The following is a 26,080-nucleotide window of genomic DNA, read 5'->3' as shown; positions in this document are numbered from 1 at the left end:
GCAGAAATGATTTCATCCAGAAGCTGAGCATGGCTGATGGTTGTTTATAGCTATGTATCTTACATACCAGAGTTTGAAGGATGAGATTCCTAGGCCACTTAAAGTGGCTTGTATTAAAAAAAAGAAAGAGAAAGCTATCATCTGATATGAGATCCAGCTGTGGTACAAACTAACCATGTGTCTTTGATAAACTGTGACCCCACTGGGTCCTGGCTTTCTGATGGGTTAGGAAGGAATAGTCCAGATGGCAAAGAAGTTTCTTCTCTGTGGGCCACATTGGCTACATCAGTAGCTGTTAACTAGTGCCCTGAGTTAAGAGGGTTCTGAGGTTGCATCTAGGTTCTTTTACTGATGGTTTCCATGGGTACAGAGGTAATGGGGAAAGGATCATGGCAGACATGACTCACCTTTCCTACTCCTGCGCAGCTACATGATCTCTGAGGTCCCTTTTAATTCAGAAAGTGAGTTTTCCCAAAGGCCTAACACCCAGGAGTTGGTCCAGAAACTTTTCTTGGGAAAATGTTTTACCAAGAGTCTAGCTGGCCTTGGCAAAAACTGGGCTCAGAGAGATGAAGGAGGCAGCCTTCATGGGACAGAGACCGAGCAGACGCTCACACTCACGAGTCCACACCCCAGACCTGCGGTGAAGCGAGCTGAGCTCTGAACCCAGAGTCGGTCCCTTTGTAGCAGTGAGAGTGTCAAGAAGATCAGATAAGACAGTGAACGGGGAATGAGCTCCAGAACAGCAAGCACTCAGTAACTGCGAACAAAATGGCAGCCTCCCGGAGAGTCCTTTCTGAATGTGAAATTTCTAATTCTTAGAACAAAGTTTTTGGCTTTCAAAGTACAGAAAGTTCACAGTAAAATACATATATTTTAAAGTAGGTTTTCAACCTTCACATCAGAATTGCCTTAAGGTTTTCTAGAAAGCAGATGGCCAGACTCTGCTTAGACCTAATGAGTCAGACACTCAGGGGCTTAGGTCTAGACGACATTTGTTACCACAGTTCTGATCCCAACTAGCATTCAAGACTGTCAGTTGAGCAGCCACTTATAACTTCTCCCTGCAGCCCAAACCACAAGGTTCATCCTCTTCACCTCTTCTGGGAGGGCTTCCCTGACCACCCTGTTTAACACAGGAGCCCTACCTGACCCAGCCCTCCTTATCTCCTTTTGATTTTTTTCCATAACACTTTCCATTCATAACATCATCCATGTGTTTGATTTGTCTTTTCTTACCCCATCTGACCCTGAACGTCAGTTGTACACAGGCAGGCCTTGCTGCCACATCCCCAGAGCCTAGACCAGCGCCTGGCACGCCGTGGACACTTGGTAAGTATTAGTCGAGTGATCTGGGATGCATCCCCTGCTTTTATTTGATTTCAGAGGACCCCAAGAGGGAAGGTTAAAAAGTTGAGAATGGTTGTCTGTGATGGGTTGTGTCATGACATGATTGGAAAAAAACCACTAATCTAGAAATGTTAAGTACTGAGTCCCAGTGATTTTTTAAAAAGGGGGTTAAGAGGCTAGATGTTAATTTTAATCATTGTCTTTATATTTTGACTGTGCTGTCTTCATTGCTGTGTGGGCTTTTCTCTAGCTGTGGCGAGCGGGGCTGCTCTTCCTCGTGCCCAGGCTTCTCATTGTGGTGGCTTCTCTTGCTGCAGAGCACGGGCTCTGAGGCACGCAGGCTTCCATAGTTGCAGCTCGTGGGCTTGTAGTTGCAGCTCTTGGGCTTTAGAGTGCAGGCTCAGCAGTTGTGGTACACGGGCTTACTTGCTCCAGGGCACATGGAATCTTCCCAGATCAGGGATCAAACCGTGTCTTCTGCATTGGCAAGTGGATTCTTTACCACTGAGCCACCAGCCACCAGGGAAGCCCCTTCCACTACCCCTCTGTGATCTTTGATATAAAGGAAGCAGCTGATTGCCTTGACCATTTTCTCAACTAAATGGCTACCCAATAGCATTGGTTTTCAGCTTCTTGGTTGGGCAGGGACAAGACCTGGCCTAAATCCAGGAGCAGAGGAAAGCCCAAGGATCCCACTTGTCCAAGTCACTCGGTGTCCTCAGCATCTTCTGGGTCTCCAACCCCAAGCTCTGCTTCCTGCGGTACTGGTCTGCCCACTCCCTGGCCAATGCCCTTGACACCCAAGACCACGCCGGGCACCACCCTCTCTGGCCTCCAGAAAATGAGGGTGTGGTTCCAAGCATCTGCAGATGAGGGGGGAGACTGTTGTTTAGCAAAAGAGACACATCATTATTTTCTTGAGCCAGGATCATGTTTCATTTAGCTGACTTGGCTCCACATTTAAACAGCATCCCCCAGGCAAATAATACAATTAAGCAAATGGAGAGGAGATTTAGTAACAATAAATTCCACAGAACTGGTCATTCTTTTGTATGCAGTTTTAAAAGGAGGAGAACATTTAGAAGGATCAATCACCCTGAATCTCATGGGCTCAAACATTATATAGAAACTGCTAGTAAAAACTGACGGGGATTTGAAACATACATACACACGCGCACACACATGCTTGCACACACACCACAGAAACACACTCACGGGTTAGGCCTAGGCCTACTTTCTTTTTTTTTACAACCCAATAACTAAAAGACAATTATAAAAATAGGCTTAGGATACACATGGAAGAATGCAGGCCAAAATGGAAAATAAACTACAGAAATGAAACCTCTGAGAGCCAGTCAAGGAGACAGAATTGCCTCTAGGAACTGTGTTACAACAGATAAAGGATTACAACGGGCACCTAGAGACCTGAATCGTCATGTCAGCTCTACCAGGCATATTCTGTATAATGTTAAGCAAGACAATGACTTGTGAATTTCCCTTTCTCTATATATAAAACAACTTTTTGAACCCCATCACCACCATTTTTACCATCCCCAGGCATCATCAGTACTGTTATTTATGTAGTACTTTCATTTAAGTCAACTCTTCTTTATTCGAGTATGGTTACACATTGGGGAGGGAAACAAGTATTTATTAAACTGTTTGTCGTGTTTTGCTACAACTTGTACATTTCTCATAATAAATACACTTGCTTAGAAAGGAAATTATTTCACTAATATAAAAGGAAAGCCAGAAATCACTGGTCTTAAAATAGAAGGTAATGACAAAAATAAGTACAATGGACTCCTGCTTTTAGTCATGACAGACTAGTTTGCTTTAGACCAATCTCTTTGCCAAGAACAACTTAAAAATCTGGATAAAATATATAAAATGTAAAAATAAAAACAAAGAACTTCTGTTTGAAGACATTGGGGAGATACTAAGACAGCTAGGCCCTGAAGAACTAAGAGCCAAGAGCCAAGGAAAGAACACTGAAATAAGTCAAGTATTTGAATCACTGTTTTCCTCCAGGCATTGCTGATTTGTAAACTTCATAGGACCCAGAGGCTCAGAAGTCTACAGCCAGTCTCATGATAAAAATTGATGTTCAGGGTCCACCAAAGAGAAGGGCCTGGTAAACACTTCAGACTTCCAACTGGAACCATGAAAGGGCTACACATTAGAAGTGAGAGGGAAGCAGAAATAGTTCAATGCTCATAAAGACTAAAATCCAGTGTTGAGCCCATTCAAACCCAGATGAAAAAAAAAAAAAATGATCTACCAGTATTTGAAAAGCGTGCCAGAAGCAAAAGAAAATTTGGTTCCCTCTGGAAGAAAACAACATAATCCAGCATTTCTAGTTGGCTCTAAGTTTGTCATAGTTTGTTTTATGTCCAGCGCTTACCAAAATTTACCAGGTATTCTAAGAGACACAAGCAAATTCCTAAAAACAAAGAAAAAAATCTTATATGTGACTTATCATATATAGATTTCAAAATATCTACAGTTGATAACTTCAAGAAAGAAGATGACAAGATGGAGAATTTCAAGAGAACTAGAATCTTTGAAAAATGCAAGTCTGGAATTGGAATATCTAATAACCCAAAATAAGAATTCAACAGATGAGGTTTATTGACAGATTAGATATTGCAGAAAAGAGAATATGTAAGTTGGAATATATGACAGCAGAAAATATTCAGACTGAGAATGGAAAGCAAAAAAAGAAAAGTATAGTTAATATACAAAAGATACAGGACTTGGTAAAAATTTCTAACATGTATGTATTTAGAGATCCTGAAGGAGAAACAAGAGAATATTGAACTGAAGTGATATTCAAATGGATAACAGTTGAAAATTTCCCCATGTTTCCCAAAGACGTCAAGCTAAATATTTTTAAAACTTTACAATTTCAAACAGAACAAAGGAGACCACATCTAGGCATATCATGGTAAAACTACTTAAAGACAAAGACAAAAAAAAAAAAAATCTTGAAACCAGCCAAAGAAAAGAAACATATTACCTCCAAAAGAAAAACAGTAATGATGGAAGCTGAGTTTTAAACAAAAATAATGGAAGCCAAAGAACAATGAAATGACATCTTCAATGTGCTGAAAGCAAAGAATTGTCAACTAGAACTCTATGCTTATTAAAAACATCCTTCAAAATGTGCATGAAATAAAGACATTTTCAAACAAACTAAACCCTAGAGAATTCATATACAACAGAAATGCATTAAAAGAAATACTGCAGAAAATTCTTCGGGGCAGAAGACAATGAGATCAAATGGAGCTATGGAAATGGAGAAAAGAATGAGACAATAGAAAGTACAAATGTGTGGGTGAAACCTAATACATATTAGCTGCATAAAATAATAATATTAACTTACTGTGCCATGTACAATACATGTAGAACTAAATTAGGTACGGCAGTGACAAGAATAGGGAGAGTAACAGTCAAGACATGGGAACAGCCTAGGTGTCTAACATTACACGTTGCATATATACATGTAATGTATATGACCCTTGAACAACAGGAAGGTTGAGGCACAGACCCCCTCCCCAGCACAGCTGAAAATCTGCATATATAGCTTTACATTAACCCCTCTATATCCAAGGTTCCACATCTGCAGATTCCACTGACTGTGGATGGGGTAGTACTATAGTCCATATTTGCTGACAAAAGTCCATATACAAGTGGACCTACGCAGTTCCAACTCATGCTGTTCAAGTTGCAACACTTAGAGGAAACATTTTTTCAACTACACGTGGAAGATTTACTTAGATTTACGTTTTTGGGGGCCATAAAGTACATAAAAGCAAATATAAAAGAACTAGAATAATAAGAGCATTTTAGTTTTCTCTTGTTGCTGTAACACATTGCCACAAACTTAATAGCTTAAAACAACACAAATTTATGATCTTACCGTTCTGTCAGTTAGAAGTCAGAAGTGGTGAAAACAAAATTAAGAAAACAGTTCCATTTATAACATCATCAACAAGAATTAAATACGTAGGAGTAAATTTAAAGAGTAGAAAAGTTGTACACTGAACACTACAAAATGTTTTGAAAAGAAGGATCTAAATAAAGGGAAAGACATCTGTGTCCATGGATTAAAATATTTAATATTAAGACTGTAACATTTTCCAAGTTGATCTACAGATTCAATGCAATCCTTATCAAAATTCTAACCATCTCGTTTGCAGAAATGGATATGCTGATCTTAGAATCAATATGGAAATGCAAGGGACCCCAAGTAGCCAAAACAAGCTTGAAAAGAACACTTACAAGTCAATTAAAAAAAAAGACTGACACCCCAATAGAAAAATGGGCAGAAGTCTTGATCAGATACTTCAAAAAAAGAATATCCAGTCCAGATCAGATCAGTCGCTCAGTCGTGTCCGACTCTTTGCGACCCCATGAATCACAGCACGCCAGGCCTCCCTGTCCATCACCAACTCCCAGAGTTCACTCAGACTCATGTCCATCGAGTCAGTGATGCCATCCAGCCATCTCATCCTCTGGCGTCCCATTCTCCTCTTGCCCCCAATCCCTCCCAACATTAGAGTCTTTTCCAATGAGTCAACTCTTCCCATGAGGTGGCCAAAGTATTGGAGTTTCAGCTTTAGCATCATTCCTTCCAAAGAAATCCCAGGGCTGATCTCCTTTAGAATGGACTGGTTAGATTTCCTTGCAGTCCAAGGGACTCTCAAGAGTCTTCTCCAACACCACACTTCAAAAGCATCAATTCTTTGGCACTCAGTCTTCTTCACAGTCCAACTCACATCCATACATGACCACAGGAAAACCATACTTGACTAGACGAACCTTTGTTGGCAAGGTAATGTCTCTGCTTTTGAATATGCTATCTAGGTTGGTCATAACTTTCCTTCCAAGGAGTAAGCGTCTTTTAATTTCATGGCTGCAGTCACCATCTGCAGTGATTTTGGAGCCCAGAAAAATAAAGTCTGACACTGTTTCCACTGTTTCCCCATCTATTTCCCATGAAGTTATGGGACCGGATGCCATGATCTTCGTTTTCTTAATGTTGAGCTTTAAGCCAACATTTTCACTCTCCACTTTCACCTTCATCAAGAGGCTTTTTAGTTCCTCTTAACTTTCTGCCATAAGAGTGGTGTCATCTGCATCTCTGAGGTTATTGATATTTCTCCCAGCAATCTTGATTCCAGCTTGTGTTTCTTCCAGTCCAGTGTTTCTCATGATGTACTCTGCATAGAAGTTAAATAAACAGGGTGACAATATACAGCCTTGACGTACTCCTTTTCCTATTTGGAACCAGTTTGTTGTTCCATGTCCAGTTCTAACTGTTGCTTCCTGACGGGCATACACATTTCTCAAGAGGCAGATCAGGTGGTCTGGTAGTCCCATCTCTTTCAGAATTTTCCACAGTTTATTCTGATCCACACAGTCAAAGGCTTTGGCACAGTCAATAAAGCAGAAATAGATGTTTTTCTGGAACTCTCTTGCTTTTTCCACGATCCAGCGGATGTTGGCAATTTGATCTCTGGTTCCTCTGCCTTTTCTAAAACCAGCTTGAACATCAGGAAGTTCACGGTTCACATATTGCTGAAGCCTGGCTTGGAGAATTTTAAGCATTACCTTACTAGCGTGTGAGATGAGTGCAATTGTGTGGTAGTTTGAGCATTCTTTGGCATTGCCTTTCTTTGGGATTGGAATGAAAACTGACCTCTTCCAGTCCTGTGGCCACTGCTGAGTTTTCCACATTTGCTGGCATATTGAGTGTAGCACTTTCACAGCATCATCTTTCAGGACCTGGAACAGCTCAACTGGAATTCCATCACCTCCACTAGCTTTGTTTGTAGTGTTGCTTTCTAAGGCCCACTTGACTTCACATTCCAGGATGTCTGGCTCTAGGTCAGTGATCACACCATCGTGATTATCTGGGTCATGAAGATCTTTTTGTACAGTTCTTCTGTGTATTCTTGCCACCTCTTCTTAATATCTTCTGCTTCTCTTAGGTCCATACCATTTCTGTCCTTTATCGAGCCCATCTTTGCATGAAATGTTCCCTTGGTATCTCTAATTTTCTTGAAGAGATCTCTAGTCTTTCCCATTCTGTTGTTTTCCTCTATTTCTTTGCACTGATCGCTGAAGAAGGCTTTCTTATCTCTTCTTGCTATTCTTTGGAACTCTGCATTCAGATGTTTATATCTTTCCTTTTCTCCTTCGCTTTTTGCTTCTCTTCTTTTCACAGCTATTTGTAAGGCCTCCCCAGACAGCCATTTTGCTTTTTTGCATTTCTTTTCCATGGGGACGGTCTTGATCCCTGTCTCCTGTACAGTGTCACGGACCTCATTCCATAGCTCATCAGGCACTCTATCTATCAGATCTAGGCCCTTAAATCTATTTCTCACTTGCACTGTATAATCATAAGGGATTTGATTTAGGTCATACCTGAATGGTCTAGTGGTTTTCCCTACTTTCTTCAGTTTAAGTCTGAATTTGGCAATAAGGAGTATCCAATCCAAATAACCAATAAACAGGAAAAAAAAAAATAAGTACTCCATTCCATTAATCTCGAGAAATGCAAATCTGTCACAATGAGATTTAGCTGCATACCTGGAAGATTGACTGAAAACTGTTTACCTAATAGAAATGCATAGATAGCCAAGAAAATGTTCATTGCCACCTATTGACCAAAGCTTGGAAACAGAAGCCATCCACAATAGAATGGCTAATAAATTGTGATGTATTAGCACATGGAGAATCCCAGGGACGGGGAAGCCTGGTGGGCTGCCATCTCTGGGGTCACACAGAGTCAGACACGACTGAAGCGACTTAGCCGCAGCAGCAGCAGCACATGGAATAACATGCAGTAATGGAACAGAATAAATGAGCATGGCGTAAACAACACAGATGAAACTCTGATGTGCAATACGACCCGGAAGAGGGCAAACATAAAAGAGTTTACACTGAATGATTTCAGTTACATAAATCTCAGAACTGGCAAAGCTTACCTAAGGTATTAAAGTTAAGACAGCGGTCTCCTTTTGTGATGATGTGTTGGGGAGACAGTTATGGAGAAGGGGACTCCTGAGGTGCTTCTGCTACTGTATGTCTTAGTCGGAGCACTGATTGCAAGAGTGTGCCCACTTTCCAAAAACTCAGCAAGCTGTATCCTCATGGGTGCTCTGTGGTATGAATGTACACTTCACTGAAGATGCTTTTTAATTAATAAGAATATCTGCAATCCTCTTAATGCTTTAAGGAATTATTTGAATCAAATGTTAGAGTCATTGGCTGTTCTATACAAATAGAAGTTCAAAAAATAAAAAGAATAAATGTGCGTCCACAAATAAATATATTTAGCGCATTCAAAACCATGTTATTAAATTCCAGTGAGATTCTGTTGCCTGCTATGGCTCTGAGCTCGAGACTTGGTCCCCCTCCATTGAAAAGAGGTGTTTAAGAAGCACTTAAGATTTACCACCAAGCCGAGACTGCTTCTTGATACATAATGAAAATAGGATTGAAAAGGAAATTGCTTTCTCCGAGGGTGATGCAGTAACATTCATTACTATGTGTCATATGAAATCCCTTGGCTAAGTATCAGGGACCTCTGGACGCCATGGGACATACTGGCTTATCTGATCTCAAAGCTGACTCCCGGCTGACCATCTGACTTTCTGATTGAAGACTGCCCCTCAGTGAAAACTACAAATAGTACTACCCTTGGAAATGATTTCAGAAAGGAAGACTGAGTCACATCCATTGGTTACAGGATCTGTGAAGACGCTTAGGCATCTATCTCTACCCCTATGAAATCATGCCACCTCCATACATCACAGGCCTCACCCTAGGAGGATGGAGCACCATTCCAAGGGCTTCCCTCTCCTGCCCCACACCTGAGTCACCAGCAAAGCCATCAGCTCTCTTTTCAAAGCTCATCTGAAATCCAGCTGTTTCTCATCATCTCCCAAGTCACTGTCATCCCTCGCCCACTGGCCTCTCAGCAGATCTCTCCACTTTCACCTTTGTCCTCCTTCAATCTGTTGTCAACAGAGCAGCCCAAGTGAAGTTAGAAAAAGAATTGAAAAAACAAGACTGACACCCCAATAGAAAAATGAGTAGAAGCCTTGACCAGGTACTTCAAAAAAAGAATATCCACACGACCATTAAACAGGAAAAAAAAATGGATACTACGGTCCATTAATTGCCAGACTCAGAGGTTTTTTCTGCTCAAAACCCTCCCATCTCACAGAGCAAAAGCCAACAGATTCACCATGGTCTGTCTGTCAGGCGCTCCATGACCCAATAGCCCATTACCTCCCAAACATCTCCTCCTATTGGGCTTCCTGGCTCACTCTGCCCCAGACTCAGAGGTCCCATTGCTGGTTCCCAGGCATGCTAAACATGCTGTCACCTCAGGACCCGGAAACCTGAGGTTCCTTGTGTCCAGAACACTCTGCCTCCAACATCCCTTGGCCCACTGCCTCACCTACTCCCTTTATTAATCAATCCGCCTCTTATGCCAAGTTGCAGTCCCCTCAACACTGCCAAGCCCTGTTCCCTGCTTTTGTTTTTGCTTAATATTCACCACCATCTAATATTCTCTCTGTTTGTCTGCTTCCCTTATTTAGACCTTGTTGCTCCCCTCTCTAACCAGGGGATTTTTCAGTAAGGAAAGCAGACTCAAGTTTAAGAGAAAGTTAGACTTGAATTTGAAGAGACTAGCCCTTCTTTTAGCTTTAGAGTGGGAACTGTGCTGTTGGTAGTGGTACACTGGAGGCCCAAAGCGCCTTTCTCTCTTGTTGGGCTGATAAAGCCAAAAAGATAGTCTAGCTGCTGACACGAAGTTCCTGTTTACCCTTCGAGTCATGACATTCTGCCCAGTTCCTCCCTTCCAATTCCGGAGGCTCGCTGATTTACTGGGGGTGGAGAAACCTTTGCTCTGTTGCTCCCTCAGGGTGGGAGAGTACAGTTGTTCACTCAGCAAATACTTATCAATTACGACTTATGTGCCAGACAGTGAGCTACATGCCAAGAACACGTGTCAAGGATCCAACATTGGCTTTGCCTGAGTGATGCTCGGAATCCAAAGAGCAGAGGGAAGCTGATGTCTGAGCACTCTGGTTAGACCTGCAGATGCATAAGACACATTACTTCTTCTGGGTCCTGACAGATACCAGCTTGTCGCCAGTAATTTGTAGGTAGTAAGCTATTCAAATTTGCAATCATTCAGTCTTTATTTATAGCTGAGAGTGATTTAAAGGTTGTGCCTATGATGTCACTTTCACTCTCTGATGTATTTCTTAATGGAGAGAAAAGAAAGTATAAGAAATTAAATATAAGGCAGGGAGGGCCCAAAAAGTGAGTGTGTCATGCCCAAGGTCATGAGATCATCAGGCTGCAGACTGGAAACAGGGTGAGAACCTTGGCTATAAGATATTCTTTCCCTCAATTCCCTTGTTCAGTTTCTCTTGTCCAAATTCACAGGTGGCAGTAAGAAGGCAGCTGTCACTGCTGGGCACTGGGACATGCAGGGACTGTGACAGGCACTTGGATTAACTCATTTAACCCTCACACAACAGAGGGGTTCCCTCATAGCTCAGTTGGTAAAGAATCTGGCTGCAGTGCAGGAGACCCCAGTTCAATTCCTGAGTTGGGAAGATCCGCTGGAGAAGGGATAGGCTACTCACTCCAGTATTCTTGAGTTTCCCTTATGGTTCGGTGGGTAAAGAATCTGCCTGTAATGCAGGAAACCTGGGTTTGATCCCTGGGTTGGGAAGATGCCCTGGAGAAGGGAAAGGCTACCCATTCCAGTATTCTGGCCTGGAGAATTCCATGGACTGTATAGTCCATGGGGTTGCAAAGAGTCGGACATGACTGAGCGACTTTCACTTCAATAGAGGGGTATTAGTTTTTTTTTCTTTCCATATTACTGAGATATAATTAACCTATGACACTGTGTAAATTTAAGGCGTATATTGACTTGACTTATATTGTGAGAATCATTACCACAATGTTCAGTTAACATCCATCATCTCATTCAAATACCAAAACAGAAAGTTTTTTCCCTTGTGATAAAAACTTTCAGGATCTACTCTCTTAGCATTTGAAAAATAAACCACACAGCGGTGTTACCTGTAGCCATCATGAGGTACTTTATATCCTCGGTTGTGTATATTTCAATTATCCTAAAACTGGAATTTTGTACCTTTTGATCACTTGTATCCAATTCCTTCCCCATTTCCCGCCCCATTCCTGGAAATCACAAATCGGATCCCTTTTTCTATGAGTTTGGGTGTTTGCAGGTTTTTTTTTTTTCAGATTCCACATATAAGTGAGCTCTCACAGTATCTGTCCTCCTCTCTCTGACTTAATTCACTTAGCATAATGTCCTCAAGGTCCTTCCAGCTGTAACAAGGGTGTCAGGATTTTCTTCTTTTTTAAGCTTGAGTAGTATTCCGAGGTATAGTCATTGAATCCTACTTTTCAGATGCAGAAATTGACACTGGGGTTCATGGTAAATACATTACTCAAGGTTATACAGAAGGCAAGAGACAGATTTGGAATTCAAACCCAGATTCATTTGATAACAAAAACCTGTGAATAAAAATCCTTAGCATGCGTGCGTGCTAAGTTGCTTCAGTCATGTCTGGCTCTTTGCGACCCTGTGGACTGTAGCCCACCAGGCTTCTCTGTCCATTGGATTCTCCAGGCAGGAATATTGGGGTGGGTGCCATGCCCTCCTTCAGGAGATCTTCCTGAGCCAGGGATCAAGCCCATATCTCCTGCATTGGCAGGTGGGTTCCTTACCACTAGCACCATCTGGGAAGCCCCTCCTTTTGGCATACATCTTTGCAAATCCAGTTGGAAGTCTTTGGAACCTGACTTTCATTTGAAGAGAGATTTGATGCATTTGTGAACAAATGTGATTCAACCAAGAACTAATTAAGTGAAATAAGGGATGTACAGTGGGTGAGCCAGGACCTAACTCACATTAAGAGCTAGATTTTAGTCAACACATCATCAGCCTTTTCCATCACATTTGCTCCTCCTCCCTTCCTTCCTGCATTCATTTATACCTTAAAACAACTGCCATCTGTTCTTGTTCATGACCCTTCTGGCTGCCTGGACAATTTTGTTGAATGAGGCTGGGCTCCCCTAAGCATGTGTCATGAACAGTGGATGAGCTGGCTGGGGGCTGGCTGGTCTAGGATGGCCCTAGCCACGTGTCTAGAGCATGGCTGGGTTTCAGTTTTTGGGTAACAACCATCCAGCTCACCCGGGTTTGTCCACGTGGTCGCAGCAGTGTGGCAAGAGAACGAATGGAAGCAAGTAAGGCATCTTGGGGTCTGGCCCGCTCCTGTTTCAGTACAAATTATAGTCAGTCCAGATGTGGGGGTTGGAGAAATAGAATCCTGTCTCGTAATGGGCAGGGCTGAAAAGTCACATCTCCACGGATGCCTCACATTTGCTCATACTCTCTGTTCTCCCTATGGACTGAGGGACCTCCTCGGGCAGAAGAATTTCCTGCATCCGAACAGGGCTGCACTCAGGTTCAGGCCATTGTTTAACATCAATGATTCTTTCTGATCCTCTGATTCAGGTTGGTAGTATTTTGTTCCCTGAAAATGGGAGCCCGCCTACAATATCTTTTCCTAGAGGAGTTTCCACTCTTACCCTTTTATTTGTTAAGTAGTCTGTTAAATTAATCTGGGTCCAACAGCTATGAGTAAGTACGGCATCCAGAGCTACAGGGTCCATTCACCGAGGGAGCTGTGCAGAGTCACACTTTACCTGAATCCCATGGCTGTGGACCTGCCATGAACCTGGCCAAAGGTGACCTTTTGTAGCCGTGTTTTCTGCTGCTGCCCCACAGGCACCTTCCTTCTGTGCCTACCACGACATTTCTGTGCTCCTCATTTTTATACATGCTGTTCCTGCTGCCTGGAATACATGCCCACCCCTTCCTCTTGGTCTGGTGAAGCCTCTGAATCCTTTACAACCCAGACTACGTCCCATGCCATCACTCAACAAATATGTACTGATCTGCCAGGTCCGAGACACAGGGGGACTGAAAACAGACTCAGCCCCTTCTCCTCGTGGAATTACCGTCACACTTGTGTGAAACACCATTTCCAAGTCCCTGCCTCTGCTTTTTTCCCACAGGCATGAGTGTGTATGTGTCTGTGCACACACATGTTCACACGTGACTGCATGTGTGCATACACGTGTGTGTACACATATTCACATGCGTGTATACACACATGCACACATACCTTTTACAGCACAGATGTACACTGGATTCTACTGATTGGTGAATTCTTCTCTTTCATCAAACCAAGTTCTTTACACTCAGGGATCACACCTCATTATTCCATTTTATAATTAAATCACCCAGTCTTTCCTTATAGTAGAAATCCAAAAGAACATTAGCTGAACAGACAAATGACTGACTGTCAGAAGGAAAAGTTGCTCTTGGAAGAGTGTTTAGCTCAATGTCTTAATCTTGCCAATGAAAAGATGAAAACCCAGGCAATTAAACTACTTACTGCCACTACACTGCCCTTATATAGGGAGCAATGCAGTCCCCCAACTTCAGGGTCAAAAGGGGGACAGTTGTATATTTTAAACAAAGTTTCTGGTTTTAAGAAAATTTACTTTGCATTTTATACAAATTTCAAGTGGGCGAAATACAGTACATCAAAAGTGATTTAAGAAATTTGGCTTTTGAGCCAGACAGATTTGGAAGAAAATTCTGGAACTGTTTGACCTCAGGCAAGTTAATTTTACCTCCTAGTCTCACTTTTCTTATTTATAAAATGGAGCTGCCCATCAGCTCCTGCCCCAGATATGTTGGGAAGATTTACAAAGCACGAGGCTTAATCCGCAAAAAATGTGTAATATACATAAGCTCTCATTTTATCATTATTAGTTTGCTATTAATTTAAATGATGCCTGGAAAACAGCATTAGCTAAATGTTTAAAGGTTCAAGTCTAACCATAATTATATTCAAGAGATGTCCATAATGGTTGCTATCTTAAATCAGCTACAACCAATCTCTCTTTAGTTTAAAAAAAAAAAACAAACTTTTTCATCAGAAATTCAGATGCAGTATGACATTTTCCCACAGGATTTACCTACAGGAATTAAAGCATTAGCAAGGTCCTGTGCACGAGGAAATGAATGCATACCACAGCATGATGGCAAGCCCGGGATCGCAAGGAGAGTGATTCACATGCCATTACTGAACTAGTAGAACCTGCTTTTAATGGCCAGAAGATGTTCATTTCCTGAGGCTCGGTTAGTACAAATACTGAACAGTCCTTTTTTCCATGCATAAAAATGGAAATGTAAAGGTTAGAATGCTATGGTTAAGAATGGTTTTAAACAATATTTTATGGCATCTGAAGGCAACCCTTTTATCTTTTACATCTTCACGTTTTATTGTCTGGGCTTTTATGAGCTGTGTGCTTGAACTAGACCCAAATCCTGGGTGCCACACTCAAAATCATATGGTACATCTGTTTCTCTGACCAAGGACGTGGTGGGATTCTGCATATCAAAATCGTCCTCCTGCCACACACTCACATTCAGTGGAAAAAATGGAAAATGTTGCATCCATGCCCTCTCTCAACAGGGGCAGTTCTGTTCACATCCCATGGGGGCAGGGGGCAGGACAGAGCCACAGTCAACAGGGGGACATCAAATTGACTGGAGCCTTCTCTCTGGACATCTATTTCCCTGGAGAATCTTCAAAACTGGTTAAGGTCCCCACCTTGTGTGGACCTGGAACCTGGCTGGCACTCTCTGAACAAACAGAAATGCCCCATCATTATTTCAGAAATCAAGCAAGTGCCTTTTAGCCTTTTTCCAAATATGGGGTGGATTTTTTTAAAAATAAAAACATGATTTAACTATTTTACATTAGTAGAAAGTCAAGGGAAACTTGTGTGTTGTAACAAGAACCACAGTGATAGGAGTTCTGCTGTTGTTTGTGGAACTAAGTGAACTCTGTCTGGCCGAAGCTATATTCCCTTCTAAAAGGAGTGTGTATTTATAAAAACGTTGTGCCAGAAGTTAAGTGAGAGCCACCGTCTGTGTCTCGCACCTGCCCACTTCAGTGATGTTATCCAGAATTCACCCAAGCCATACTGTGATAGCTGAGTGGAATGCAAGACGCAAGGAGGCAGAGAAGGCGAGTGGAACCCCCTCGAACAGCGTGGTTGGCATGGAGGGCACATCGAAAGATGTGGTTGGAATTATACTGGCAAGGCATGTTAGGGTGAAACTCTGAAGGGGTTTGAATGTCAAGCAAACAAAAATAAAGGTGTCTAGGATTAACACGCTAAACACTAGAGGGCCATTGATGTTTTTGAGAGGATCAGTTGCTGGAGTTCCCTGGGGCTGGGCCGCTCCTGCCGTTCTTAACCTCACTGGGGGTTCTCGCCCTCCCCTGTGAACAGCGAGCATGAGCCCTGCCACCAGGTTCAACTACGCCTCCTGAGTTGGCCACCCATGTCGCCGGCAGTGTATTTTCAGATTCTCTTGTTCTCAAGTTCACCAGACTCCCTGTTGTTACCCTCTGCTGCTTCTACATTGATGCTGATGCATGGGAGTCTTGTGGTTTGGAACGGTTTATCCTCCGTCTCTCCATTTGGGCGTTCGTAGGAATACCCTGGTTTGGAGGAGGCAGTTGCGATGTTTGGTAAATGTTGACCGTTGGTTTGTGGTTTTGCTGCTCAGCTGTCCTTTTTGTATGTAGGAATTTGGAAAGATTATAGAAGGTGCATCCATGTACCCAGAACCTAGAATTGTGTTTCGTTTTATGGTAGAAATGGGTCAACTTCTGGTCTCCCCTTGAATAGAATGGGGGTAATGAGAAAATGCATGGTGAGACAGTACATTTTACAAAATATATTCAAAGAACAAGGAGCTCAGATCTAGAGGTGACCTTGAGGGTAGCCTTGGAGAAAGAAACAGAGGTGTCATGAGGGCTTTGGACTTTCTCAAAAGGTGCACAGGCTGCCATCTGGCTTCGTGCAGTCAGGCGTGCTTGGGCCATTGCGAATGTCTCTTTGGTGATGAGTGGCAGGGTGGTCTCTTCTTGCCATACTCTCTCCTTGGGACATCCCAGAATCTCCAGGTGAGAGTTTAAGTTCAGTTTTGATGACCTCTCCATAGGGAGGAGGTCAAGACGTGAAGACCAAGGATGTGTGAAAAAATACCACAGAAACGGGAGTTGAGAAGCAGCAGCCTTACTACTCGTGGAATGAATTCCACCGGGTGAAGGTGGTTCCGTGGGTCATACTGACTTGGGACGAAGCCCTCACATGGAAATGTAGGGAGGAAATGTTCCCTCCTAAGGGAACACACGCATAACGTATGTGTGCGTGCATGCTAAGTCACTGCAGTCGTGTCTGACTCTTTGTGACCTCATGGACTGTAGCCCACCAGCGATGTTCATGGGATTCTCCAGACCAGAATACTGGAGTGGGCTGCCCTGCCCTCCTCCTTGGGATCTTCCCAACCCAGGGAATGAACCCGTGCCTCTTAAGTCTGCTGTATTGGCAGGGGGATTCTTCACCACTAGCACCATGTGGGCAGCCCCCTAACATATGAGATAAATGCTCAGCACCTGTTCCTCCCCTGGAATTCCAGGCCCTGGAATGGGCGCCTCAAATCCTCCTTGGCTATCTGTAATGAAAACCTCTCCAGGACATGAAACAAGTTTCTCTCTTTCCCTCAGTCATGGAGCAAATCCAGGGAAATTTCAAAACCTCAAAGCATGAGAGAAACCCTGTGTGAGACACCCTCCCCATCATACCCCTGACCTGAGACAGAAAGACAATGGCAGGGAAGTAAAATAACACACAGGAAGCAGAGCTCTGGCCTCACGGCAGGCCGGATGCACAGTTCCTGGACAGGTGGCCTGACACCAGGGGATGAGACACATTTGAGGCAGAGCAGCAGAGGGACAGAGGACTTTTTCAGCCAGGATCCTTATCTCAGACTGCCTCCAAAGCCGGTCCTGACAAAATCAGGACGTGTACAAAGTACCATTGGGTTGTTCCTCATTTTACCCTGTTTAAGCCCCACCCCCTCTCCACATTGATGTCCCTCTCCTGTTGACCTCAGGAATCCAGTGACCTTGAGCCTTAAGGGAGTAAAAGAACATTAACTGTAAAACCAGGGATGTTGGACACGTTCCTTGACTTCTCTGAGACTTAGGTCCCTCATCTAAATAGACATAATAATTTATCTTTGCTATGAACCCAACAAGATACATCCATACACACTCCCAGTTTTTGCCTGTGGCATCCGTACAGTTAGCATCTCCTTTCATGCTCAGCAGCATCCCAACCAGAGAATAAATTCTATGGTTACTCTATAAGGCTCCTGACACAAAGCCTGATAAGAAGAGGCAGTCAGCCATCTTCAGTCCTTGCCTACCCAACATGCTTTCAGAACCCTCCGTCCCATTAAAGTGTAAATGTTTGCCAGTGTTTAAATATTATCCCTGCTGGAAATCTTAAACTAAAAAGAAGTATCTCCTGTGGCAAAATCTCAGTGGCCAGTTTGTGAGCTGGGAAGATACTGGGGGAGGGGGAGGGGGGCCCTCGCACCTCCTGTGCATAAGACTGACCCCCAGTGGCCATCCAGAGCTTTGTGACTATTCTTAAGGCTTAACTGTCACCCACAAACTCACCACCAAAAAGTTATAGCAGAGATGGCTCAACACCATCAGAGGGTCGGGGTCTGAGCCTAACAGCGAGTCTCCCAGACAAACACTCCATCCTCCAGGTGGTTCAGAGGCTTCACTCCGAAAAAGCGCTGATGCACCCGACCCCCTGGTGCATACACCTGAAATCCTCCAGGATGTCAGTGTCAACCCTGGGGATGAGGGACTAGTAGAGGTGAGAAAACCGTGCCTTACGAAGCCAGCGGAACACATTTTAAAATACTAAATTAACAGTAACTCCACAGCTATTTTAGTACAATCATTAAACATGGGAACATCTACTATTGTCAGGGCCCTGGAGGCATGGCGATCCCTAGTGGGTCAGCAAGATGGCCAGGATCGTAAGGTCGAGGCAGGCAGGAGAGGCTTGCAGTTTATGTGGAGACCAGAAAATTCCCCAACCAGTGCGGAATGCTGCAGCCAAGTTTAAAAATCCCCCACCCAGGCGCTACTTTTCCCCTTAAAAAAATGAATGTTTTATTGTTTATATAATATATGTTTATTATCATATAATTGGAGGGCATATGTAAATTAAAAGCCGTGAAATGCTAACCCTAATGCCACCAACTAAATGTAACCACTTTTTTGGCAATTTTCTATCAACACTTACTTTCTCTATCCTTAGTTATCTTTATTCCTTCCTTTTGACCCATGGAAGGTAAAATTTTAAACATTTATTTCTTCTGATTACGAAAGTAATACATTTATTGTAGAAAAGGTGAAACACATTCCAAACCCAAAGAATAGAATACAGGCCATTTACAAGTTGCCAGGCAGATAATACTAGTGATGTTCTGAAATGAACAGTTGTTTAAAACTACAAAATACACATTAAAACAATAAAATGTAATAGCTGAATAATTTTAAACATACCTCTAACGATGAATAGAATGGGAAAGACTAGACCTCTGACAGTGAATAGAATGGGAAAGACCAGCTGCTGCTGCTAAATCGCTTCAGTTGTGTCCGTTGCTATGTGACCCCATAGACGGCAGCCCACCAGGTTCCTCTGTCCCTGGGATTCTCCAGGCAAGAACGTTGGATTGGGTTGCCATTTCCTTCTCCAATGCATGAAAGTGAAAAGTGAAAGTGAAGTCGCTCAGTCCTGTCTGACTCTTATCGACCCCATGGACTGCAGCCTACCAGGCTCCTCCATCCATGGGATTTTCCAGGCAAGAGTACTGGAGTGTGGTGCCATATCCTTCTCCCAGGAAAGTTAGAGATACCAAGGGAACATTTTATGCAAAGATGGGCACAATAAAGGAGAGAAATTGTAGGGACTTAACAGAAGCAGAAGAGATTAAGAAGAGGTGGCAAGAATACACAGAAGAACTGTACAAAAAAGATCTTCATGATCCAGATAACCACGATGGTGTGATCACTCACCTAGAGCCAGACATCCTGGAATGTGAAGTCAAGTGGGCCTTAGACGGCATCACTACAAACAAAGCTAGTGGAGGCAATGGAATACCAGCTGAGCTATTTCAAATCTCCAAAGATGATGCTGTTAAAGTGCTGCACTCAATGTGCCAGCAAATTTGGAAAACTCAGCAGTGGCCACAGGACTGGAAAAGGTCAGTTTTCATTCCAATCCCAAAGAAAGGCAATGAAAAGGATGTTCAAACTGCCGCACAATTGCACTCATCTCACATGCTAGCAAAGTAACGCTCAAAATTCTCCAAGTCAGGCTTCAACATTACATGAACCGTGAACTACCAGATGTTCAAGTTGGATTTAGAAGAGGCAGAGGAATCAGAAATCAAATTGCCAACATCTGTTGGATCATTGAAAGAGCTACAGAGTTCCAGAAAAACATCTACTTCTGCTTTATTGACTATGCCAAAGCCTTTGACTGTGTGGTTCGCAACAAACTGTGGAAAATTCCTAAAGAGATGAGAATACCAGACCACCTGACCTGCCTCTTGAGAAACCTGTATGCAGATCAGGAAGCAACAGTTAGAACTGGACATGGAACAACAGACTAGTTCCAAATCAGGAAAGGAGTACCTTAAGGCTGTATATTGTCACTCTGCTTATTTAACTTCTATGCAGAGTACATCATGCAAAATGCCAGGCTGGATGAAGCACAAGCTGGACTCAAGATTGCCGGGAGAAATATCAATAACCTCAGATATGCAGAAGACACCACCCTTATGGCAGAAAGTGAAGAGGAATTAAAAAGCCTCTTGATGAAAGTGAAAGAGGAAAGTGAAAAAGCTGGCTTAAAACTCAACATTCAGAAAACTAAGATCATCGCATCTGGTCCCATCATTTCATGGTAAGTAGATGGGGAAACAGTAGAAACAGTGAGAGACTATATTTTGGGGGCTCCAAAATCACTGCAGATGGTGAGTGCAGTCTTGAAATCAAAAGATGCTTGCTCCTTAGAAGAAAAGTTATGACCAACTTAGCATATTAAAAAACCAGAGACATTACTTTGCCAACAAAGGTCCATCTAGTCAAAGCTATGGTTTTTCCAGTAGTCATGTATGGATGTGAGAGTTGGACCATAAAGAAAGCTGAACACGGAAGAACTGATGCTTTTGAACTGTGGTGTTGGAGAAGACTCTTGAGAGTCCCTTGGACTGCAAGGAAATGAAACCAGTCAATCCCAAAGGAAATCAGTCCTGAATATTCATTGGAAGTACTGATGCTGAAGCTGAAACTCCAATACTTTGGCCACCTGATGCGAAAACTGATTTATTTTAAAAGACCCTGATGCTGGGAAAGATTGAAGGCAGGAGCAGAAAGAGACGACATAGGATGAGATGGTTGGGTGGCGTCACTGACTCGGTGGACATGAGTTTGAGCAAGCTCCAGGAGTTGGTGATGAACAGGAAGCCTAGTGTGCTGCAGTCCATGGGGTCACAAAGAGTCAGACACCACTGAGTGACTGAACTGAACAGTGAATAAATGATTTAGTAATTGCAGAAAAATTATAAATACCATTTTGCTGCTAGGATGGTGGTAGGAACCCAAGAAAATAATATCTCTAATCTCTTGGTTTTCATTTATCCACTTAATAGATTATGTAAAGCTTCTCTTAATGAAATTTCTTCTTAGACATGATTTCTAATGTCTATATAGCATACCATAAATAGATATAAAATTATTCCATCCTCTTGAAGTTTAGTTTGTATCTTTGTCTTTTATTTGTTTGTTATTTGCAATTTGTTCACTTAATATTTCTTTGTCAAATGCCCACTGTGTGCCAGAAACTGTCCAGGTTCTGATGATACTAAAAACAAAATGTGTCTATTCACTTCAAGCAGATTTCTCTATACACATCTTAAATTATTTCCTTAAATCCATTTTTAGAAGTAGAAACATTGGACTAAAAGGCCAAACAGATTTAATATATATTCCCACAAGTGCTGTATAAAAGTGCCTTTCCTCTCACAAATAATGACTTTTAATAACTTTTGAGCTCAGGAGAAAGACAGTAATTTGTAGGAAGCAAGCAGGTGACGTTCTGGAAGGCATGCAACACTTAAAATCTATTAGGAATAAATAAAGAAACTCCTTATTAATCATAACATAATAAAGAAGACATGGCTAAGCACCCAACTCCAGAGCCAGAGTGTTGTAATCCTGGTTCTGCTACCCGCTAGGGAGTGGCTTTGGAAAAGGTTTTTATCCTTTCTGTGCCTCAGTTTCCTCTTCTGTAAAATGGGGATAAAAATACTACCTACCTCAGAGGGCTGTCGTGGTGACTAGGTGAGTTAAGAACACATAAAGCTCTGAGCACAGTGCTTGGGGTTTCTTAAGTGCTTGTGTGAGTTGGGCTTCCATCATGGCCCAGCGGTTTTAAAAAAAAAATCTGCCTGCAATTCAGGAGCCTCAGGAGACACGGGTTTGATCCTAGGCTTGGGAAGATCCCCTGGAGGAGGAAATGGCAACCCACTCCAGTATTCTTGCCTGGGAAATCCCATGGACAGAGGAGCTGGTGGGGCTACAGTCCATGGAGTCGCAAAGAATCAGACACAACTGAAGTGACTGAGCACGCATGTGATTTTTAAAAACTAAAGTCTAATCTAAATCACCTTCCATACAGCATGACTGTTAGGTAAGGCAAAGTAAATCTAGTTCTCCAGTTTCTAAAGAACTTGCTGATCCAAAAGAATGATAAAATAATACCAAAAAATTGATTTGAACCCTAACAGAGCTTGAGTTCCCTCCCTTCCATCACTTTCTATGTAGCCCAGTTCTTCACTCAGGTCTCAAGGCAACACCACAGAACATTTTCTTTTTTTTTTTTTTTCACAGAACATTTTCTACTCCCCAGTCTGAATACAACAATCTCTCCACTGGCGCCAAGAAACACAGAGCTCCGTGGGCGAAATACCCTGCCTGGGGCTCTTATTCTGAAGAAAAGCTCAAAGATCAATTGTCTAAAGCTCTCAGTGCCATTCGCTTGTACGAAAGTGCCAAAATCTGGAGAGACATGGCATTTTGAGTTATGGGACCAACTACCCAAAGAAGGCAGATTTCAACGGGAGCTATAGCTGTGAATTCTGACATCTGTTCGCTAGTGATTAATGACATCAGGGAAAACAAGCCAGCAGGCACTGATGTTAAGAGAGAAAGCTATTTTAAACACCCCCATTCTAATTAAATATTTCTTCTTATAACACTCGGAACCTAAAAATAGGTTTGATCTGTCCATTGGGGGCCACTTTGAGTTGACAGGAGAAGTTTAATTAGATTGCCTCAAACAGGAATGTTATTCTCCAAGGTTTTTGATACTGCCGGTAACTCTGGGGCTGAGGTCTGGGGGGCGGGGTGTGTGTGTGTGTGTGTGTGTGTGTGTGTGTGCGCGCGCGCGCGCGCACGTAGTGGGTGCCTAGTAAAGTAGAAGGTAGTATTTTCTGACACCAGAGGAGGCTAGAAGAAAGGCATGTGTGTGCTTGGTGTATTAGGTCTTTAACAATCTAGCAGTAAGGGATAATAAATATACTTAACCCTTTAATATGGAAAAAGTTTCATATGCTTAGGCTCCAGTTCAACACAGAGGCAACAGCGGTGTGCATAGCAAAATACCTGATGAATGAAGACAAAGTGTACACGTCTCCTCTTGACTGATTTCATATCAATTTAGTCAGCTGGCTGGTAGGTCACTGGTTACACCACTGGACACTTGGCAATGTAGGCTGTTAAGTTTGAACAGTTCTGCTGATGAACACAGAGAAGGCCTCCAGTGTCTTGCTGCTTAGAACTCTCTTTCCTCCTCCATCTGTATCTCTTCATGTTCACTCAGTTATCCAATATTCAATCAGCTTTTACCAAGCATCTGATAGGTGCTCACAAAGGGTGACTAAGCCAGACAGCGTCCCTGCCCTAATGGTAATGCAAGTGCAGGAAACCCTCCAAACACTGTGTGACTCTTAATTCCTGGAAGTAGAACTGCTGAGTTTGGAACTTCGGGTAAATGTAGCCACGAGGCCTCACCAAGAGCCCACCATGCACTCACTCTCGTTCTTTTTCACAGTTGCCAGTTTGACAGGCAGAACATTGCATCTCAGGGTTGTTTTGTGGGTTTTTTAAATTACTAATAAGAGTAAACATTTTTTTCAAATATTTGTTGGCTAGTTGAACTTACTTTGTGAGTCATCTGCTTATGGTCTTTATTCATTTTTCTACCAACAGCCTTATGTATACAGCTCTACATAGTTACTCCACAGTTTTCGGTTGTGGTTTTTCTCTCCTCAATGATTATATACTTGTATAAATTAAAGAAATTAAACATGCTTAATATCACTGACCATCAAAGAAATACAAATCAAAACCACAGTGAGCTATCACTTTACACCTGTTAGAATGGCTTTTCAGAAGGACAAGATAACAAATGCTAGCAAGGATATGGTGGTTAAAAAAAAAAAAAAAAAGGCAACCCACCTACCGGTGCAGGGGACATCACAGACCTGGGTTCAATCCCTCGGAAGATCCGCTGGAGGAGGAAATGGCAACTCCCTCCAGTATTCTTGCCTGGAGAATCCCATGGACAGAGGACCCTGGCCAGCTACAGCCTATAGGGTTGCAGAGTTGGACACAACTGACCTAGCATGCACGCACGCATTTGGAGAAAAGGGAACCCCTGTGCACTGCTGGTGAGAATGCAAACTGCAGCCACTATGGAAAACAGCATAGAAGTTCCTTGAGAAATTAAAATAGAATTACTATATGATTCAGCAATCCCACTGCTGGGTGTATATCCCAAAGAAACAAAGCATTATGTTAAAGAGATAGCTGTACACTCCCATGTTCATTGCAGCATCATTCAAAATCACCAAGATATGAAAACAACCAGAGTGTCCATCAACAGGTGATGGACCAAGAAAAAGTTTTATATGTATATATCTTATGCATAAATATATTTAAGATAAATAATCTTATATGTAAATACATATAACATTTTTCATATTTATGTATATAAAATGTATATATAACATTTTTATATAAGATATATTTTTATCTTATATATATTTATATCAGATCAGATCAGATCAGTTGCTCAGTCGTGTCCGACTCTGCGACCCCATGAATCGCAGCACGCCAGGCCTCCCTGTCCAACACCAACTCCCGGAGTTCACTCAGACTCACGTCCGTCAAGTCAGTGATGCCATCCAGCCATCTCATCCTCTGTCGTCCCCTTCTCCTCCTGCCCCCAATCCCTCCCAGCATCAGAGTCTTTTCCAATGAGTCAACTCTTCGCATGAGGTGGCCAAAGTACTGGAGTTTCAGCTTTAGCATCATTCCTTCCAAAGAAATCCCAGGGCTGATCTCCTTCAGAATGGACTGGTTGGATGTCCTTGCAGTCCAAGGGACTCTCAAGAGTCTTCTCCAACACCACAGTTCAAAAGCATCCATTCTTTGGCGCATATACACACACATATATATATCTGTGTGTGTCTGTGTGTGTGTATATGGAATATTCAGCCCTGAAAAATAAATCTTGTCATTTGCAACAATATGGATGAAAATGGAGGGTATTATACTAGGTGATGTAAACCAGACAGAGAAAGACAAAATCTGCATATCATTTATATGAAATCTAAAAAAAGAGAGAGTATAAAAGTCATCATCAGGGTCTAGGAGCTGGGGAAATAAGGAGAAATTGGTAAAGAGTTACAAGATGTCCATCAGCAGATGAATGGATAAGAAAGCTATGGTACATATACACAATGGAGTATTACTCAGCCATTAAAAAGAATACATTTGAATCAGTTCTAATGAGATGGATGAAACTGGAGCCTATTATACAGAGTGAAGTAAGCCAGAAAGAAAAATACCAATACAGTATACTAACGCATATATATGGAATTTAGAAAGATGGTAACAATAACCCTGTATACGAGAGAGCAAAAGAGACACTGATGTATAGAACAGTGTTTTGGACTCTGTGGGAGAGGGAGAGGGTGGGATGATTTGAGAGAATGGCATTGAAATATGTATAATATCATATATGAAACGAGTCACCTGTCCAGGTTCGATGCTCGATACTGGATGCTTAGGGCTGGTGCACTGGGAGGACCCAGAGGGAGGGTATGGGGAGGGAGGAGGGAGGAGGGTTCAGGATGGGGAACACATGTATACCTGTGGCGGATTCATTTCGATATATGGCAAAACCAATACAATATTGTAAAGTTAAAAAATAAAATTAAAAAAAAAAATTCAGGTACAAAAGGAGTAAGTTCCGAGGATCAATGTCTAATGGTGACTCTAGTTGCTAACACTGCATTGTATAATTGAAATATGGTAATAAAGTAGAATTTAAATGTCCTCTCCCCAAGATAGATAAAAAACAATTTAATTAATTAACCCTTTGTCAGCAAATACCTCTGTAAGGTTGTGGTTTCTCAAGATTTTAAGAGATTTGGCGGGGATAGTCTGGTGCTGAAGATTTTTACCTCTTATGTAATTGTCTTTTTTTTTTAAATTGTACTTTATTTTGGCTGTGCTGGGTCTTCACTGCATGGACTTTTCTCTAGTTGCAGCAAGCAGAA

At 42.4% G+C, this 26,080-nt stretch overlaps 1 long non-coding RNA gene across 1 annotated transcript; it reads left to right on the top strand.

The window, feature by feature from the left end:
* The first annotated feature begins 206 nt into the window (after positions 1 to 206).
* LOC133234945 (uncharacterized) lies at positions 207 to 24,327 on the top strand. The gene is made up of 4 exons (XR_009732375.1): positions 207 to 461; positions 1,262 to 1,332; positions 14,469 to 14,638; positions 22,344 to 24,327. It is a non-coding gene; the product is annotated as an uncharacterized LOC133234945 (long non-coding RNA).
* Positions 24,328 to 26,080: the final 1,753 nt, after the last annotated feature.

Source organism: Bos javanicus, chromosome 22 (assembly GCF_032452875.1).
Source record: "Bos javanicus breed banteng chromosome 22, ARS-OSU_banteng_1.0, whole genome shotgun sequence".
In the NCBI taxonomy this organism is placed as follows: domain Eukaryota; kingdom Metazoa; phylum Chordata; class Mammalia; order Artiodactyla; family Bovidae; genus Bos; species Bos javanicus.
This window is presented reverse-complemented; position numbering and strand designations above follow the sequence as displayed.